A 19,090-nucleotide genomic window follows, 5' to 3' on the forward strand; every position below is an offset into this window, starting at 1 on the left:
CTGCTCAGTTTCAGCAGCACAAATAGTGTCACTCAGTGCAGCTAAGCATGAGAAGATGTTGGTTGAATTATACTTAAAAATAATTAGACCCAAAGCCTTTTGTAGAGGCAAGGAACAGCTCCATCTCCATCTTTCCATCCTCAAACATAAGTATACATTTTAATCCTAAAAGTATTTTCATTCTTGTGATGTTACTTAATAGATTTTTCATTATAATTTGGCAATCCAAGCGTACACATTTCTTTTCTTTCTTTCTTTAAAAAAAGACACATCTTTTGGAGCTCGGTCCTCAATTCACCCCTTTTGTTGTTCTGACCACATGACACCCTCCACAAATCCTTGCAGTGACTTCCTGTCTATTCCAAAATTCTGCAAACCAAAGCCTCCTCATCCTTATCTTCAAAGTCTTCTATTGTCTTTCCTATCCATATATTTGCCCTCATATCACAATATATGCCTACCCATGATCTTTGCTTCTCTTCCTGAGATGTTCTCTGACACCTGAAAACATCATTTGGAGTTAAATTACTTGATACATTCTTCCTTGTTGCCCTTTATATTTGAAAATGCCTTCCAGAACCCCTGAGACCACAGGAAGCCGCTCCAAACTAAGTGAGACCATTGGTTCATCAAGCCCAGTAGTTAGTCTGACTGGCAGTGCCTCTTCAGAAAGGACTTTCCCCCAACCCTACCCAGGGACACCAAGAACTAAACCTATGGCCTTCTACATGCAAAGCAATTGCTCTACTACTGAGTAATTTGTGATGCTTCCTTCCTTCCCCTTGCCAGAATTCATCTTTTCCATAACATCTTTGGCAGGATACCGTAGTCCCCATACACATAAATTCACACAAATCAACAGCATATATATTCTTTCCTTATTAAACCTCAGCTTCATTATCCTCTCCTATTGCCTCTCATGTGTCAAATTTTAGATTGTAGGTTCCTTGGGACAGAGACCTAAACTCCTGTTTTACTCTGTGAAACTCCACGTATATTAAGGGCTTCTGCTTCTTCTGCTTCTTTTGTGAGCAGATAAGATTTAGATATGTAGTTAAATTGCCAATAGTGCAGCACAGTATGATGAAGTCTCAGTTCTAAGGCAGCATTCTTCATACACCAGCCACATTCATCTCACGCTGTTAAAGATCAACCCATATCATGGTGAAAAACAAGACAAAGGTAAATGATGTCTCATCCCAAAGGTTCCAGCACAGCATGAAGAATAATAGGAAAACCATGTGGCTAGTCCAAGGACCCATTTGCAAGCTACAAGTGAAGGCAAACCCAACATTATACCTGTAGTACAATGGCTGATGGTACGTTGGTGCAGTTCTCAGGATATTGCTACATGCAGTACTCAAAAGACCCATGTCACATAGCTGCATAAAATGTACACATTTTAATTTATATGCATTTAGGCTCCGGAGGAGATGAAGATGATAGGTGATTGGGGCCCCAACAGCTCTGCACTTTACAGTGCACTCAACCACCCTGTGAGCAAAGAAAAACAAATTCAGTTAAAAGGAAAAAAAGGAGGGAATAAGGCAGAATACCTGGCGCTCATCACAAAAGACGAGGGTGCCGACCCTGTCAGCTATCCCCTAACAATGCATGTGCAACTGTTTATGACCAGAGCATAAGAGTTCAGTCTACCATGTTTTGCTGCCATGAGTTTATAAAGGAACAATTCTTGATAGAATTCAAATATTTGCTCTTGCATCTGTTACAATAAAGTTCTTCAGATGACTAATTTTCATTTCAGACTTTGTACTATCTTAAGCATCATTATCAGATTAGAAGTAAACATCTTTTTTTCTTTTTAAAAATGGGTAGTATCCAGTTGTTCTCCTAGTGCTGTTACTCCAGGGAAGGTGCTAACGGAGGAAGGAGAGGACAGAAGATTTTAGCTGATTCCCCATTCCACTGTAGCTCCCAGTACCATCTAAAATCTGTTCTTGAGGGTTCCCAAATCTTCCAGAACAGATTGTAGGAGGCTGTCATGGCTGCAGGGGGAAAATAAGCAACAATCACATTTCCTCTTCCTGTGTTAGCAAATGGCTTCAGCTGGAGCAAATGTTCTTGCGCTTGCACAAGGATACCAACTTGATACATCCCATGATCTTTAAAGTGCAATGCTAAATTGTTGCGATGTCCAGTTTTTGAAGAAATTTTACAAAACTAGCTAGTTAAATAGAATTACTTCAGAAAAGATGGCTATACTTCAGTTTATTTAAAGTGATTATAATTTGAAGGTTTATTTACATAGCTGTAAATACTGTATCACCAAAATTGAAATGGATGGTTATTACATTTTGCTTGGCTTAAAATGGAAACATTTGTAACTTTACAATGCTACTTGTGTTCCCTCTATTATTTAAAGTTACAACTCAGTCAAGAGCACCACATGCTCATTTTATTGAAATCAAGGTGCAGGTGCAGGATTTGCAAGCTTAGGATGGTATCTAATACTGTCCTCTCTATTGACAGAAGGCCTCCATCAGCAGAAAGTGAGGACAGGCAATTTTTGCCTATTTGCTCTCCTCCCCAAAGCCTTCTCCCCTACCCTGGAATCTGCTCTGGTGGGTTCCTGAAATCTCTGAAGTAGATTCAGAGAGTGTGGGTACTCACAAGGGGCTGCAGTAATCAGCAAAAAAATATATAAAAATGCCTTAACCCTTTCGTCTGAAGGATGTTACCCATTAGTGGAAGGGTAGTATTGGACATGGGATGTGGATGGCGCTGTGGGTTAAACCACAGAGCCTAGGGCTTGCCGATCAGAAGGTTGGCAGTTCAAATCCCCGTGACGGGGTGAGCTCCCATTGCTTGGTCCCTGCTCCTGCCAACCTAGCAGTTCGAAAGCACGTCAAAGTGCAAGTAGATGAATAGGTACCGCTCCGGCGGGAAGGTAAACGTCGTTTCCCTGTGCTGCTCTGGTTTGCCAGAAGTGGCTTAGTCATGCTGGCCACATGATCCGGAAGCTGTATGCCGGCTCCCTCGGCCAATAAAGCGAGATGAGCGCCACAACCCAGAGTCGGTCACGACTGGACCTAATGGTCAGGGGTCCCTTTACCTTTACCTTAGTATTGGACACTGCCCTTAGTGTTGAATCTAGTACAAGCAACAGCATGAAAGACTAGTTATCGGATTTTTTTTTATTCAGATACTTTCAGCCTAGAATATATTAATATCTGCTCATGCTTTAAATTAATTAAATTACTCTTTATTAAAGGATACTTACTGATGGATTCCCAAAGAGTGATCTTATGGAACATGAAGTGGTTCCATCCATGAAACTAAGCACCTGGTTCTATGGTGGGCAAAATACCTGGACATGAGGCTATCAGTGTCTGAGAGTCCCACATATTTTGTATCCTATAAACATACTAATCCAAGAATTAATTGCCTCTTCATTTAATCCAGTGCTGTTCAAATGTTTAAAAAGACTATTATGCAGCTCTCAAGCATTCGTTCTTGCAAATCCAAAATGGAATACTGCAATAACATCTCTACAGTATTGAAATTTTGTTGTTATGAGGAGTCATAGGGCTTAGTTTATTTGAAAGTTTTATTTTCTGGGGATGGAATCAGACTATTGGCCCAATGAAATTGTGTTATGCAGAATTAAAGTATCGGCCAGTTTAATTATGTAAATGATGTCAAAGGAGTTTACTCCCACTGAACCACAGCCCATGCCAACTACTTAAATTCAGTATAGAGACATGTTGAGCTCACATATGTACACAAGTTAAGCCCATTCACTACTGTAAGCATGGAAATGACATGTGCACCTTGAAGCAATTGCAGAGTTCTGTATTGTGTAGGTTTGCCATATTTAATTTAATTTTTGCTTTTGCCAAAGACATGGATTTTTTTTTTTTGCTTGTGTATGATTTCTTTCTAAAATGCTTTAAAAGGGGGAGGGGAATGCTACATAGCATCAGTATTCATTCAAACTTTAAAAAAAGAACTCAAAACACTAGAATCAATATTTGTATGTTTAAATATTTCCTTGAATAGTATTTGTTTTCGTTGGATTGAAATGCTAAGCCCATTCAAGGCAAGCTTTCATCCTGTTGATAGGTACTACTTGTGTGTGTTGAAACAGCTGTCACAGAGAGTCAACACATGATGTACATTTCAAATGACCAAACTATCATGTAATAGTTGTCAACAGCGTGTAAAAAAACAAACAAACAAAAACCTGGCAGTGTGAATCCCTTTTAGTTCTCGTGCAATCCACAAAACTGAATTTCATAAGTAGTAATTCTCTTTTAGCTGTCAGACCCACTTCAGTATAAATATTCACAAGTATCAGCATTTCAAATGTCCTTTTCTTTACTTCCATGTGTCAAAATCTAATACTTCCCCTGATAAGTGTGTATGCACACTTTCATACATGTACACTAGTCCCATTATGTGTAAAATGTCAGCTTGTATGCATATTCCCTCCCTCCAGAGTTCCACTGCCCATTATAGCAAGTTAACTGCTAGTTGCCAGATGAGTTGTCAACCCTAAATCCATGGTGAAGCAGTTTCCAGTTTCACCATTGGCTCCTTATTCCACCATTTGGCCCGCTTTTGGAAAATTTATGGTGACCTGAAAAACCGTGGTCTGGAGACATGATAGAGCAAGGAGAAGACTTCATTTCTATGTATTCTGAACACACATCCCATAAAACCACATCTCTGGCTCAAAGGGCTGCATGAATTGGCCCTTGGGTTTATACAAAATTGTCTTACATTAACTGCCGCAGCAAGTGTATCTTTAAGTAGGTCTACCTACATTAGCTTCAAAGCTCATGGGCAGGAGAGCATTGGGATTTCCCCTGTATAACAGGAAAAAAATACCATCTCCTTTCACTTACAGATCCAAAATCAATGAGATAATATATCCTAGTATCTAGAGTAAAGACTATTATGAAGCTCTCAAGCATTCGTTCTTGCAAATCCAAAATGGAATACTGCAATAACCTCAGTTTACGAACTTAATCCGTTCCGGAAGTCCATTCTTAAACTGAAACTGTTTTTAAACTGAGGCGTGCTTTCCCTAATGAGGCCTCCCACCGCCAGTGCCCTTCCATCATTCGAACTCTGTTCTTAGATCGAGGTGAAGTTTTCAAACCGGGACACTATTTCTAGTTTTGCGGAGTTTATAAACAAAATCGTTCTTAAACCAGACTGTTCTTAAACCGAGGTACCACTGAATTCCAACTTACTAATTTTGACTGAAATCCTGTACATACTTACTTGGGAGTAAGTCCCACTGACCACACAGTGAGACTGCATGGAAACATGCACCGAACTGAATGGTTCGTATATTTTCTCTGGGATGGAAATGACTGTATCAAATCCTTTCATTTAGCATTTGTTCCTCTGTCCTCTTTCTGTATGCATGTACGTATTAGTATAAACACAATAATGTGCTGTACTATGTGTAACCATGGGCTAGCATAATATCCTAAGGATACAATCCTAACCATGCTTACTTGGAAGTAAGTGCTACTGAAATCAAGGAAACTTGCTTCCAAGTAAACAAGTTGGAGATTGTGCTGTAAAACTGAGTCATTCCAATTGGCACAGAACCCGTGAATTCTTGAGGGTTATATTGACATTTGTACCAGATATATTATTACTTCAGGAAGGCAATTACAGTTCCTTTAATAGCTTCACCCTATTCACTTCACTGTATGAACACCTATGGAGACTGATTAAGGAAAGCAGGAAACTATTTAGACTGCTTTATACCTAATTTGGCTTTAGATATATCATAAACAGTGTGATGTTTTTCTCAGTGGATTCTTACCTTAAGGATATAAATGGTATTTAATAATATGGTTTTTTGGAACTTGGCTACATTAATGGGAGAGGTTTAGACTTTCTTTTCTATTTTCTTGTGAAAAATTGACACACTAATGCTGACTGACACCTGTCTAAATCATAGATACACATATCTGAGATTAAATTTGTAAGCATTAACAAAAAACAACCCAGTAAGCTAAGAAGGCTAACAGCATTCTGCTAATAAACAACACCAATGATGGTATCTTGATAATGCAGGATCTGCTGGTGAAAATCTCCTGCAATTTAGGCAATTTTCTTTCTTCAAATATATATTAGAAACCTAATGTTAAAACAAGAAAATTGGGTAAACTTGTTTTTAATTTATCCAACGGCAATGGTAAATGTAAAAAAAGCAACAACCTAGCAACTTGATGTGAAGCATTAGTCCTAAGAAAACATTCCATTTTATGGAGGTAATATGGTTCCCCCCCAATAAAGAAAAGATATATATAGTTTTCTTTTAAAAAAGAAATCCCTCCCAATAGTATGAAACAGTTTCAAAACCCAGTTCCTTCCCTTTTTGAGTAGTCCCACATAGACAGAGTTTAAGTACAGTACACCATAACTTGATGTTGCTTTTATTGAGAAGCAAATGCATATAGCTAACAATATTTTTTTGCATTAAATCATCTTATGGTAAAAATAAGCATGATAATATTGATAGACATTTTTAATCATTACAGAAAAAGTTAAACCTTATATAAAGGTAAAGGTTATGTATTGTCCCTTACTTGTAAAAAGCCAGCATCTGCTGATATATAATTTTAAAAAAGCAATACAGTACTTCATGCCCATTTATAGTTTTAAATATGTGTTCTCATAGGGCACATCAAACATACAATATATAATTGGCTTATGGGTATGCTCCAGCCATATTAAGCAGTGTTAAGTACCATTGGTTTCAATAGGAAACATTCACAGCTTGTGCTGAACTCTTTAGTTGAAAGCAATGGAGATTAAAATTAATTATGATTGGATTGTGCTCTTTGTGTTTCTTTTGCTACTATTATAGTAGCACAGTGCAAAATTACTTTAAGGCTGCAATCCTATACCCACCTGCCTAGGTGTAAGTCCCACTGAACTCAGTAGGACTTACTTCTGAGTAGGAATGCATAGGATTGCAGTATAGCTGTATTTTACCATTCTATAGACTCTGTATTTTATTTTTTAAATTGATATTAAGAATTGAAAATGAAACTGCAATTGAAGAAATATTTAATATACAGATAGAGGCATATAGATTAAGCAGTAGAAGAATATAATAGAAATAATTAAAATTAAAAATAAGGAAAGCTACCTACATGAATGGACCAAGTAGCATCGGGCAAATTTTTTGCATCCAGTTGTATATTTACACTTACATATTTTAGATTCATGGAAAATAGACTTCAGCCCTGTGAAGTAGCTTACACATACACAGCAGCAGCAGCAGCAGCCACAAGCACAATAAATTCCTATATCACACCTGCCTTTTTGCTGCTTCAGAATGTAGTTATTTCAGTCCTGCCTGCATATTTCCCCCTTTTCATATGTGAATTGTTGTCGGTTGAATCTTAGAGGAAAAGGCTATTCTCTGAGTCTCAGGAAGCTCTCTCTCTCTCTCTCTCTCTCTCTCTCTCTCTCTCTCTCTCTGTGTGTGTGTGTCCATAAGGGAGGCTAGGCTGGTCATCTTTCCACATATCTCTGCTAACTGGAGTCCTTCGCTGAGCTCTTTAGAGGGAAAAAGGACTCTTATAAAATGCATATTATTTAAACAGCCAAACACCTTTGCCAGGTATTCCACCGCTTCCCCACCCCTGGAATTTGTTACATTCATAACTTAACTCTGCCAAAAAGGGATTGCTGGAACACATTTAAAATCAATATTTAAGACACAGCTTGCAAGTATCCTCAAAAAGAGTTTATTTTCTTTGTTCTGCAGATTCCCAAACTCCCCATCCTTCCTTGAAAATAGATCACACTTGTGATTTTGACATCTTGTGCACATTGGTGGGTTTTTTTCCCTTTTAGAAATATTACATGGAACAGGATATGTGTAGAATCCCTCTATAAATAATGATCATAAGATGCATTTGCATTTCAAAACTATAATAGTAGCACTTTTTCACTGCTGTTCAGAATAGTGTACAATTCAGTGAAAGTAAGCTATTAAATGTAGCATCGCTTTTTTCAAAATGTTACACATATTATAACAATATTTAATTTGATTGCATAAGGGGCAATTATTTCTATATGAACTGTGGTGGTAGTATTCTGACAAATACCATTATTATTGCAATACTATTTTGATAAAAAATAGAGGGGAGGATAAGCTGGAAACAAACCCACACTTAAAATAATATAGATTGCTTTGGGACACAAAAGGAAATATGTTCATCTGCAACCCTTGTCCTTATAATAGATCAGATTTGATGCTGCAGTATTTATTTTCATATATAACCTTTACATTTTGTCTGTGCTGAATGAATCTGGGCCTTATTTTCATTTTCATGAAACACTAAGATTTGCCGCTTGGTATAGTATTCCCTCTATAATGCATCTTAGTTTAATTCACTCTTAGTGAAACAACAAGGCTCACTCTGGAGAGCTCCTTACAACATAATTTAGCCGGACCTTTTCTTAGTAAAGGTTTTCTGGTTTTCATTTTCACTTCATATTCTCAAATAAAAGATCCTTTGTTGTCTACCATTTGATTGGACTTAATGAAAAACACTCCATTTTAACCTAACAGTATTTCCCTTTGAATTTATTATATTTAAGGACACTGTCAAAAATCAAGCATTTAATCTCAGGTTTTTATACTTAAAATTATATTACTATCATATGGCTCAGCAAGGTGATGTAAAAAGAGCACCGAGGAGATTTAAACCAAAAGTCGAGTAAAAAACCCCAAAACAAAACCTCACCTCATTTTAATATGAAACTAAATACTATGGCTAATGTGCAGATTGGGTATGGTAGTTGACTTTAAAGACTAACATGTGACAGGGTGCCAACAGCTGAATTGTGCAGTATTGACTAAACGAGGTTCACTGATTTGTATTGAGGCTAATATCTTCTTTAAACAATTCCGTGTAAATTGTGCGTATAAAGTCATTGGAAGCTGTTTCTCAGGACAGCATCTCCGGCTCGGTACCTGCTGGAGTGAGGAAGATAATCAATAGAGAGAAATAGAGCTGAGCATGAGACTAGGAAGCTTCAGAGCAGTTAGTGCTGATAAAAGTAGATGATGTCAATATTTGGGAATAACACAACTCTAGGATAACAGACAAAAGAGAAGTGCATATGTTGGAGAGTGTTCAAACAGGGGCAGAATTAATGCATAAGTGGCAGCTGTTGCCCCAGGCTGCAAAAGACATTATTTATTCCAGGTATTGTTAAATTCCTGCCGAAACACCAAGGCTCAGGATAGTATATTAAAAATTCTATCTCCACCAATAAGGAAGCAGGATGGAGCTTTTGTGTGTGTGTATATATATGTTTAGACTCTGCCTAAGCTATGAACCAGTTGCCAAAGTCAAAGCATCTCAAGATCTGAGTCTTGAACTAATAAAACAAAGAATCCCAGAAAACTGTTTTGTGAAATAAAAGTCCGCAGTTAACTTTCTTTTGGGGAAATGAACGTTTTCAAACTTGGTAGACACAAGGCAGAAGTTGACTCTATACCTTTCAGTGTTGATCCTTGGCTCTTGGCCCTTACCGTTTTTTCATGTAAATATTATTTCAAACAGACAAAATGGATTCTCCTGCAGAATCATAACACCATGAATTCTTTTAACCCTGGTCTCCTCGTTGGTACTGAAGTAATGGTATATTTCTACTAATTTAATAGTGGAAATCAGTTTTCCTCTTGCTGTCAGGTGATGAATTTTTGTTCTTCTGTGCTGATCTTTCTGTTGATGTATTATGACATAGTCTGTCAACATGAACAGATATGTGAAGGGGAGATTGGATGACTGAGACTTACAACCTGAATAAGGCTGCACTTGAATTTTAAACATGGATATCATGTTAGGATACAGAAAGTAGGAATGTACGCAGTAAAGAATGCTATTATTTTGATGTAATTTAGGCAAAAGCAAAACAGGTGGGCTATGACACGCTTCTAAAAGCAGAATGGATGAGGTAATCCCGAACCACAGACATAAAAAGCTCTCCAATCTAAGTTAATAGCTACTTAAAATCAGGATTTGTGAAACACATCCATGTACAGAGAAAATTAAGTCATGCATATATGATGATGGTTAAGCATAGCTATTTACAAACAAATAATTTTATAATGTGAATCATTCTGTTGTCACATATGGTTTTATTATTTGGTGTTAGATCTGGATTACATCAAGTAGGTGATTACTGTGTCAGCTAGAAAGGTCAAGTTCCATACCTTTTATTTTGAGCCACCATTAAGCCTTTTTATAAAGACACATGTGCCTGTACTCTGTCTGTGTATGCTTGTGTACGTGCATGATCTCTCCCCAACCCCCCCTTGACAACACACACACACACACACTTACTTACTTTCATTCCAGGTTAACCTGTCCTATACAGGGAGGCTGCATGAATAAAAAACACAGTATCTCAACAGCTCCTATTTTTGTAAGATGTACAATATGTGTTCTGAAAACAGTAATTATTTTTATTATGAATACCACTAAAAATGGAATGAAACATCAAACACTAAACCTAAAAGCATTCAAGAGAAAACAGTATTTGCACTAAAAAGCCATAAAACCTTTATAATCTTTCACAAATACAATTTTGTTCAGGTTACTGAAGGTTTTTCCCCCCTCTCTTTCTTGTCCACGTATACCAACATTTCTTCTTAAATTACTGGGAAGTAAAAGATCCTTTCTTCCTGCACATCTGTAAAGAAGGCTTCATTTTAAATAAAGCCTGTATCTTTATTTGTAAGACAAAGTTAAACATTTTTTTAAGACCTACCCTTCAACTAATTTGTTAATCTTGTGCTACTTTTAGCATTTGTCACACATATAGACCAGGAAATTGGCTCCATCTCATTCTAGTTCTGTGTTGAATTAAAAACCTCTACTGAAAAGAAGAGCATGATGTGAAGAAAGAATAAATTTAGGCCTTTCTTTAGTAATGCACATATATTTCCATACATTTCACATCCTAAGGGAGCCCACAAATGCATTCAATAAATACAAAACTATAAACTATACATCCAAGAGAAGTGATTCCTCATATTCAAAATTCTTTATATGGGCACAGCTTTGAACAGATTAAAACTCGAAGAGAATCTACAGGAATATTTGGAAAGACCCAAAGCCCTATATCTTAGGGTTACCCATTTATAGGTATTATATAAAAAGTGCTAGATGGCTTGGATCAAAAGAAATTAATGGGTGGAACCTTAAAACTGACAAAATGCTACTTATGTCTTGTCCAACTAGTCCTACCTTAAATATCCAGGGGAGGGGGGGACCATATAGATAACCATTTATGTGGAAGGGTGGCTATTTTCACCATCTATATTAAGGTCAGCAAAAAGAGCAGTTTATGGGTAAAGGGCAATAATAAAGAGCTAGACTTTAAACATGATTAGTTGATGTCTATTAAAGTTTTGTTACAATGAAATATATACCTCAGGTGAAGAAAATTACCCACTTCTCCTAGGATGATAGTCTTGCTGGATGTGTATTTTACCATATATTTAGAATATTTGTGATTTTTTACTTCATTCTGTGAAAACAGTGCAATGCAATAGATTTATGAGCGTTTGACGGAAACAAGGGTAGGAAAGATTATGGCATACTTGTTTAGAAAAACTGAATGGAAGATTTTTGATTTACACTGACATATATCTAGATGGAGCTATAGTTTGCAAATTGCCTAGAGCACCCATATTTTATTAAGTGTTTGATGGGTGGAGAAATATATATATGTATATTCTAAAACATTCTAGGAATGCCAGTGTTGCATATGCAGCTGTGATTATTATTTTTTTATACAATTTTCTAAATTCCCCCTTCATCACTAGGTTTGCATTGTGCAGTCCTATTTTTAATGCATTTTCCAGTGAACAAATTCTGCAGTTTGAATAATGTTGGAGATAAATGTTTACTGCATTCACAGTAAAAATTCCGTTTAGGTACTTTCTCCTTTGATCAGACTCACTGACGCTTTATCGTATATTCTTCCAGTACAGGCTAACAAAAGAAAGATTAAATAACCTTGGATGCAATCTGCTGCACAGTGTTCCCATACCGGACCCACTGAAAAGATTCTGTGCAACTACCATGGGCAAGAACTTATTGATGCTTTTGCACAATATGCATGCAAGAACTTCATGCTGAAGTTCTTTCATTCCCCTTGAAGACTTTTAGTTTGTATGCTATCTGCTAAAGTCCCTAAATATCTGGTAAAAACACACACGCATTCATCCTAGCTTAAGTAGAACTGTTACACCTAACTCTCCCCAGGAATGTTGCAAGACATGCAGCTGAAGGATAACTCCTGACAAGTTTTGGGAGGATGCGAAACTAAATTTTTTACATCTGTCTCAAGCAAGGCCAATCTTTATTCTCCCTTTACACATAACTGGCCAAATGATACAATCCTTTAAACTACTGCAGAAAGAATTTAGGGTTGTGGTAAGTCAGTGCAATGAAACAATCAGAGTGCTTTCCAGTGTACTGGTATTGTTGTGCCAGCAACAGCAGCTATCACAAGTTTATCACAGGTGCAGCATGCAAAGGTGATGTATAGGCAGCACACACCTAGATAGAGATATTAGTTTGATGAGACTTAGGAACTTAGGAAGGCTGATGTGGTGGTATTCTGAAGACATTTTGGCTAGTTTGCTATCTGCAATGTTGATGGAGTACAGTGCTCTTAAAAGGCAGCTGTATTCTTTTATAATGGGACATAGGAATGGTGATACTCAAAGGACCTTTAGAAGTATGCCTATATATGTCATCAGGATGGCATATTGTTTTTAGAATTTGCAATTGTAAACTACAAATTATAGAAGGTATATTTCGTTAGGGCACATGGCAGGTAACAGCAAAGCAAAAAATGTCACTCAAGAAAGTTATGCTTTCAGGTATCTAATTAGCATCAGATGATACCAGGTATTTTAATGTCAGCACCTGTTATACTCTGTTTTATTTTCATAGATTTGTGATTAAAATGTTTTACAGATACCCTGCTGAGGTTTCTATGTGTCTGTATATCGATACTTAGTCTAACTCAAGGCGATACAAATTGTTAAGCGACAAAAGGGACAATTGGTTGCTGAGAAAAATCATCAGACTGTAATTCAAAAACCAGATGAGGTAGAGTACTTGGATTAAATCAGATGTGCAGCCCTATTTCATCCTAAATGTGTTTATTTAGAAGTAACAGCACGTAACCATCCATGTTTACTCAAAAATAAGTCTGACTGAGTTTAATGGGTCTTCCCTCTAAGTAAGGATTATAGTGTTACTTCTGAATCCAGTGGGTCTTTACTTCTCATAAACTATGCCAAGAATTGTAGCTGCAGATCATATTTATTTACTAGAATGTTATGTTCAACTAAAATTGATTTGAGTTACTTCCAAGTAAATGTGTTTAGCAATTGCTTCTGAAATCAGGACCTCTAATTTTACATAACTAGTAGGCTATGCTGCACAACTATGATCCTATCACAGTTTATTCCAGAGTAATCCTATATAGGTATAACAACAACTGTGGAATAGGTGAGATTTAAGATTGTATACTGTCCAGCCCAATCCCAAACATATTTACTCAAAGGTAAGTGCACGGAGCTCAATGGGGCTTACTTCCCAAGTATGCACAGAATAATTCCCTTAGTGGGCAATATACTTAGGAAGTAAGCCCCATGGAAGACACACATCTTGTGTGTTTTCCCTTTTGAAAATAATGGTTTGACATTATAAATATATGGTGAATTTGCTCTTCTATCTTCCTGTATTGCAGGGTTTTCATCTACTTTATTTATGAGTTACAGAGATCTTTTTTTTAAGTGATAGTCATCTGCATATGTTATGGCAAGAAACTCACATGGGTCTTTCCTAAATTATAAGCTTGACAGGGCATGGCAAAGAGCGTCATTCCAGAGGTTTGGAGAATGCTTCACGCACTATAGGTGCCATCAGCTGTTTTTTTAATATAACTCTAATAAATAATTGGTGGTTGTTAGCGATAAGCAACTATCATTAGCATGACTTTTCTAGCAAGCCAACAAGCAATTAATCTCAACATCAGTCCTTCACATTCTCTAAGCCAAATCACAGTCTTTTAAAACAGCTGGTATCTTCTGTTGTAGTAATACTTCTCTTTGGGATGATTTTGCGTTTTCCCCAGTTCAAATGGTACTAATGTTTAAATGACAAAAAAAAATGTAAATAATTTCTCTGGTTTGGTGGTAAGTTAGGAGCCACCTGACTCAAGCCTCTGAAACTGCAGGCACATAAAACAAATGTGGGGGGTGGGAAATGAAACCAGAATCAACCCAATTGATGACTGAATATTTAACAAACTAAAATGAAAGTTGTGTTGTTGCTTAGCACACAAACACAGAGCATGAGATTGTGATTCTGTCAGAACATTGCACCCGTCTTGCACAGGCCAGCAAAAGGACAGTTACAATGAAACAAACTCAAAAACAAAAGCCCCCAAAGGGGCAAGGATCATTTATTGTAAAACTGTCTAGCACCTGAACCTAAATACAACATGAAACCTACCGGTAAGTGAGAGAGACAGTGTAGTGTAGTGCTTAGAGTCTTTGTCTCTTGGTTCTACCGCTTCTCAGTTGGGAATTTTGCTGGGTAACATTGAGCCAGTCATCCTCTCTCAGCCTAACCAGCCTCACAAGGGTTTTGAGAGACTAAAATGTGTTGGAAGAAAGAACCATACAAGCTACCCTGAGCTCCATGGAGGAAGGGTGGTATAAGACAACAAACAAACAAACAGACAGACAGACAGACAGACAGACAGACAGACAAACAGACAGACAAACAGACAAACCAATAAGATGAACTGGTTTTACACAAACACCTTCAGGAGTGTGCCCCAATTTTAATAAAAAAAATCATATCTGAAGCACTAAACAAAAATCCTGGATTGCTTAGAACTGTTGGGATTTACGGCCAATCACAATATGCAGCCTCGGAGGAGTGATTTGCTAACAAGAACTACATATTATTTTTCAAGAGAACAACTTTAATGTTAGAAGTCTGCCATGCCCCCATACTCTAAGAAGGCCACTCTCTTTCTGGAACAAAACCATCAGGAGAATCATCATTCCAATTAATAGCCTGATCTGATTCTTTGCTAAGCATACGGCTCCCTGTATCCTAGCTCCTCAGCACTTGCTTAGGGACATCCCAGTCCATTGTTCTTCTACAGTCTTTATCCCATTCTCTACTTCATCCAGCAGCATTGGGCAAAAGCCCATAAACAGCATAAACTTCCTTGCCCAAGGTTCTTTTGGCACATAGGACCAGCAGGCAGTGGTGGAAGTTAGTTAACTTTAGACTCCAGACTGAACAATTTTTTTTTTTATAATATAATTTGTTATTAAAGAATTTTTTTGTAACAACAGAGACATAACAATACAATACAATAAACACAACAAACAAACAAACAAAGACAAAAAACAAGTACCATTTCAGATCTTATTTTCTTATACCTTGCTTCTCTGACTTCCTCATGCCTCCCTTTTCTGTATTCCAATTTCTAATCATTTATTCAGCAAATCTTCCCTTATTTTAATTTAGTTTGATCTTCCTTATTCTCCTTATCTTATCCATTACTAATAGTAACCATTTATTTTCTAGTCCACAGACTGAACAATTAATCAGTCAGTCACTTTTTACATGTGTGTCCAGGCAATTTGCAAACATATAATAAAAACAGTGAAACGGGATGAAAAACAATACAAAAGGAATTACCTAAGGTAGACACCTTTTCATCCACCTGGAAAGGCTCATCGAAACAAAGATGTATTTAATTATTTCTGGAAAGTACAGATCATGGGCATCCGTTGTAGTTCAACAAAAATGGTGGGCCACAGATCACAGTCAGACCCAATGAAAGTTCTGCTCTGAGCTACTGTGGAACTTTATAGTCATTGCCAGGTTTGCTGTGGATGCTGGTGATGTGTTTATTTTGTGTGAACTACCCTGGAATCTTTGATGAAGGTGGTATAGATATGTTTTAAGTAAAACAAAATAAATGTGCATTACTTTGCTTACTTCCAAATGATGTAAGCCATCCCTGCTACGTTTGCCGTTCCTCTTGCTGATTTTGCTGAGTGAGGCCCCGGACCTCTGCCCCCAAAATTCTGCCCCAATGATGTCAATGCCATTAACAGTCATTATGGTGACATCTCCATAAGAAGTGTTGCTTGATTTGGAGGGAAAAGTCACTGGGAAAGAGGAGCAGCAGGACAGAGCTTTTAGCAGTAAGGCAGAACGAGAACAGAGAAAGCAAACTGTATTCGTTTATTGAAAATATTTGTACTCCACCTTAAAGTTTATTAGAACATTATTAGTAAAACTGAAAACCATGAATTTCACTTAGAAATTTTTCATTGTCCTTCAGTAAAAATATGGAAATGTTGACTGTAATCCTATACATGTATTCTCAAAAGTTAGTTTCATTGAGTTCCACTTACTTAGGAACTCATGGCAAGCATGCATGGGACTGCAGCCTTAATCTTTCTCACTAACAAATGCAGGTTCCAGTGTTCATAAATTAAAATATAAATATGAATTTCCATTTTCAATAACATCCTTGCAAAAGCTTAGTACAGAGACCCACTAGATAAACATTCACACCGTGAGCATAACAGGTAAATATTTATGCTTATAGAGGTTCTGGCATCTATTGTCATTAGTGCATCCAAGAGCATCATAGCCATGTTTGACAGCCTGAGTAGCAAACATGGAGCTGTTCAGATGTTGCTAGACTACAATTCTCACCATTCCTGACCATTAGCTGTGCTGGCTGGGACTGATGGGAGTTGGAGTTTAACAGCATCTGGAAGAGCACACATTGCCTACCGCTGATGACTGAGGGAATGGATTCACAGCACAACACCTTCTCCCAGGTCTGTGTAACTTATGCCAACTAAATAGTTTGGAAAGGACAGTAATATAGGGTTTTAAGGCCTTTAAAAGTTGGGTGCGGAAGCAATGCATAGCCTTTGGTATCACAGTAGCTACAATGAGGTATATGATTGATGTGTATAGCACATCAGGTAATTCATGTTTACAGTCTATGTCTGGGATTCTGAGACAGAACATTCAAACACAAGGGAGAACTGCATGCAGCCAGAGCTTCATTTTACTTTGACTTTCTCATATTGGAAGTAGGAAGCTACTTTTTAAACTGCTCATTGGGTTTCCTCAACAGGCAGAACTGCAGAGATGTAAACAGAGACAAAGATCCAACTCCAGACCTTGTTATGTTCTATGCACCCATGTCCCTTCTATGTATTCAGGAGAGTGTGAAGACATTATCTCTTGCATTTATCTTAAATTCAATTCATCTTAGTTGTTCTTTTATTAAACCTCGTGGTTTTTTTAAATACAGAAAAAACAAATGGATGCTACATTAGTAAATCAGATTATTATTACTTTTAGGGCTTCCCCTATTCAGGACAGTTTAGTATGAAGTAAAAATATCAATGGCCAACAGTGTGACATAAAGAGGGTCACCTGATTAATGCAACTAAACGAAGCAACAGATGGCAATACCTTGTTTTTTGTGACACCAATGAAATATATCTGTGAGACCACTTTGGAGCAGTATGTTTAGGAAAAAAATGTGAATTTTTCTCTCTTTACGCTACCAAAACAACATCTGAAGATTGCTTCTGAACTGATGTTTCTCCTGTTACTTGTGCATTGGTTTGTAACTGCACTGTGTTTTTCTTTTCTCTATACAGGTATTAGAGAAGCATGGAGTGGCCAGAAAAATGTCCACAGCTCAAATATGGAGAAGTCTTATTGACAGCAGCTTGGAAACATTTTGGGACGTATTGCAACAACTCCCAGCCCCCAGCTGCAAAACTACTAAAAGAAATTGTAATGGAAAACCATGAGGAGATATCAGGCACTGAAACAAATGTGAAATAAAGAAGAACTGCTGTTATCTAAAACTTTTTGTTAGTTGATTTGATAATGTGTGCTTCTTGTAATACCAAGCTAATATAATTCCATGTCCTACTTTTTGTTTTATGCTGCCATGATCTGCTTGTGAGCTTCCTCATAGCCATTTGCTCATAAGGACATTGCACATTTCCTCACAACTAGCACCACTGAACTCAATAGAATTTACTTCTGAGTAGACATGTAGAGGACCACACTTTTAGCCATCTTAGAGACTAGGTGCAGAAAGGCAGGACACATTTGATTAATAAAAGAAAAAAAGCTTTCACTAGCTTTGACCTACAGGTATATATATCTATATATCTCCATCACTTAGATAATGGGAGACTAGGAAAGTGTAATGATACCTTCTCTGGCTGCAGAACACTACTGGCATTGCTTTAAATGACTCTCTTTGCTTGTGCATTCACTCAGATTATGATAGGGCAGTTCATTGTGGGAACATAATACAAACTAGAACATAAAATTGTACCATTCTAAAGTGGAAGGAAACCACATAGGTTATGGTAATAAAGACTTCTTTTTTTTTTAAAAAAGGAACTTGATGGAATTAGCTTTATGTTGCTTGAACTTTCTGTTATGGGTCAGATTCAGGAAGATAAATGAATCAGTAATGTGGCATAGTAATGTAACTATCTTGATTGTACAAGCAGCAGAGCAAGTGAGACAACACTTTATCTTTACTAGAAATCAGACATTTTACAGATATTCGAAACAGTGAAAGGAAAGTTCTTGGTGTTCCAAACAATAATAACCTTCTTTTAAAAAGATGGTATTACAAGTACCAGCTAATCTTAGACTAGTAGAATGGAGAGTACTTTAAAGCAAAGGGGAGAGAGAGAGAAAAGTAGAGAATATGCTAATTGAACTGTTTGTCCATGCCTGAGGAATCAGATTACTTCTCCACCCCTGTGCCCTATCAACCTAACAGAAGGTAGCAAAACAAGTTGTAACAAAAACACTTTTAAGCAAGGAAACAGAAAAAGAAGTGTAAGATCAGCCAGGCTCCTAATACACACAATTATTTTTGCATGCTCTCCTCTTGAGTAAAAGGGCTTAACCTGGACTTACACTACCAGTTCCAAAGGACCAGAAGCTTTTGG

General features: G+C 37.2%; 1 long non-coding RNA gene across 1 annotated transcript in view; it reads left to right on the forward strand.

The window, feature by feature from the left end:
* Window positions 1-17,980, forward strand: part of LOC128417333 (uncharacterized) — a 34,405-nt gene extending 16,425 nt beyond the window's left edge. The window contains exon 2 of the long non-coding RNA XR_008331437.1: window positions 17,765-17,980. This is a non-coding gene — a long non-coding RNA (uncharacterized LOC128417333). The remainder of the gene's footprint in view (window positions 1-17,764) is intronic.
* The last annotated feature ends 1,110 nt before the right edge of the window (window positions 17,981-19,090 follow it).

Source organism: Podarcis raffonei, chromosome 7, assembly GCF_027172205.1.
Source record: "Podarcis raffonei isolate rPodRaf1 chromosome 7, rPodRaf1.pri, whole genome shotgun sequence".
Lineage (NCBI taxonomy): Eukaryota > Metazoa > Chordata > Lepidosauria > Squamata > Lacertidae > Podarcis > Podarcis raffonei.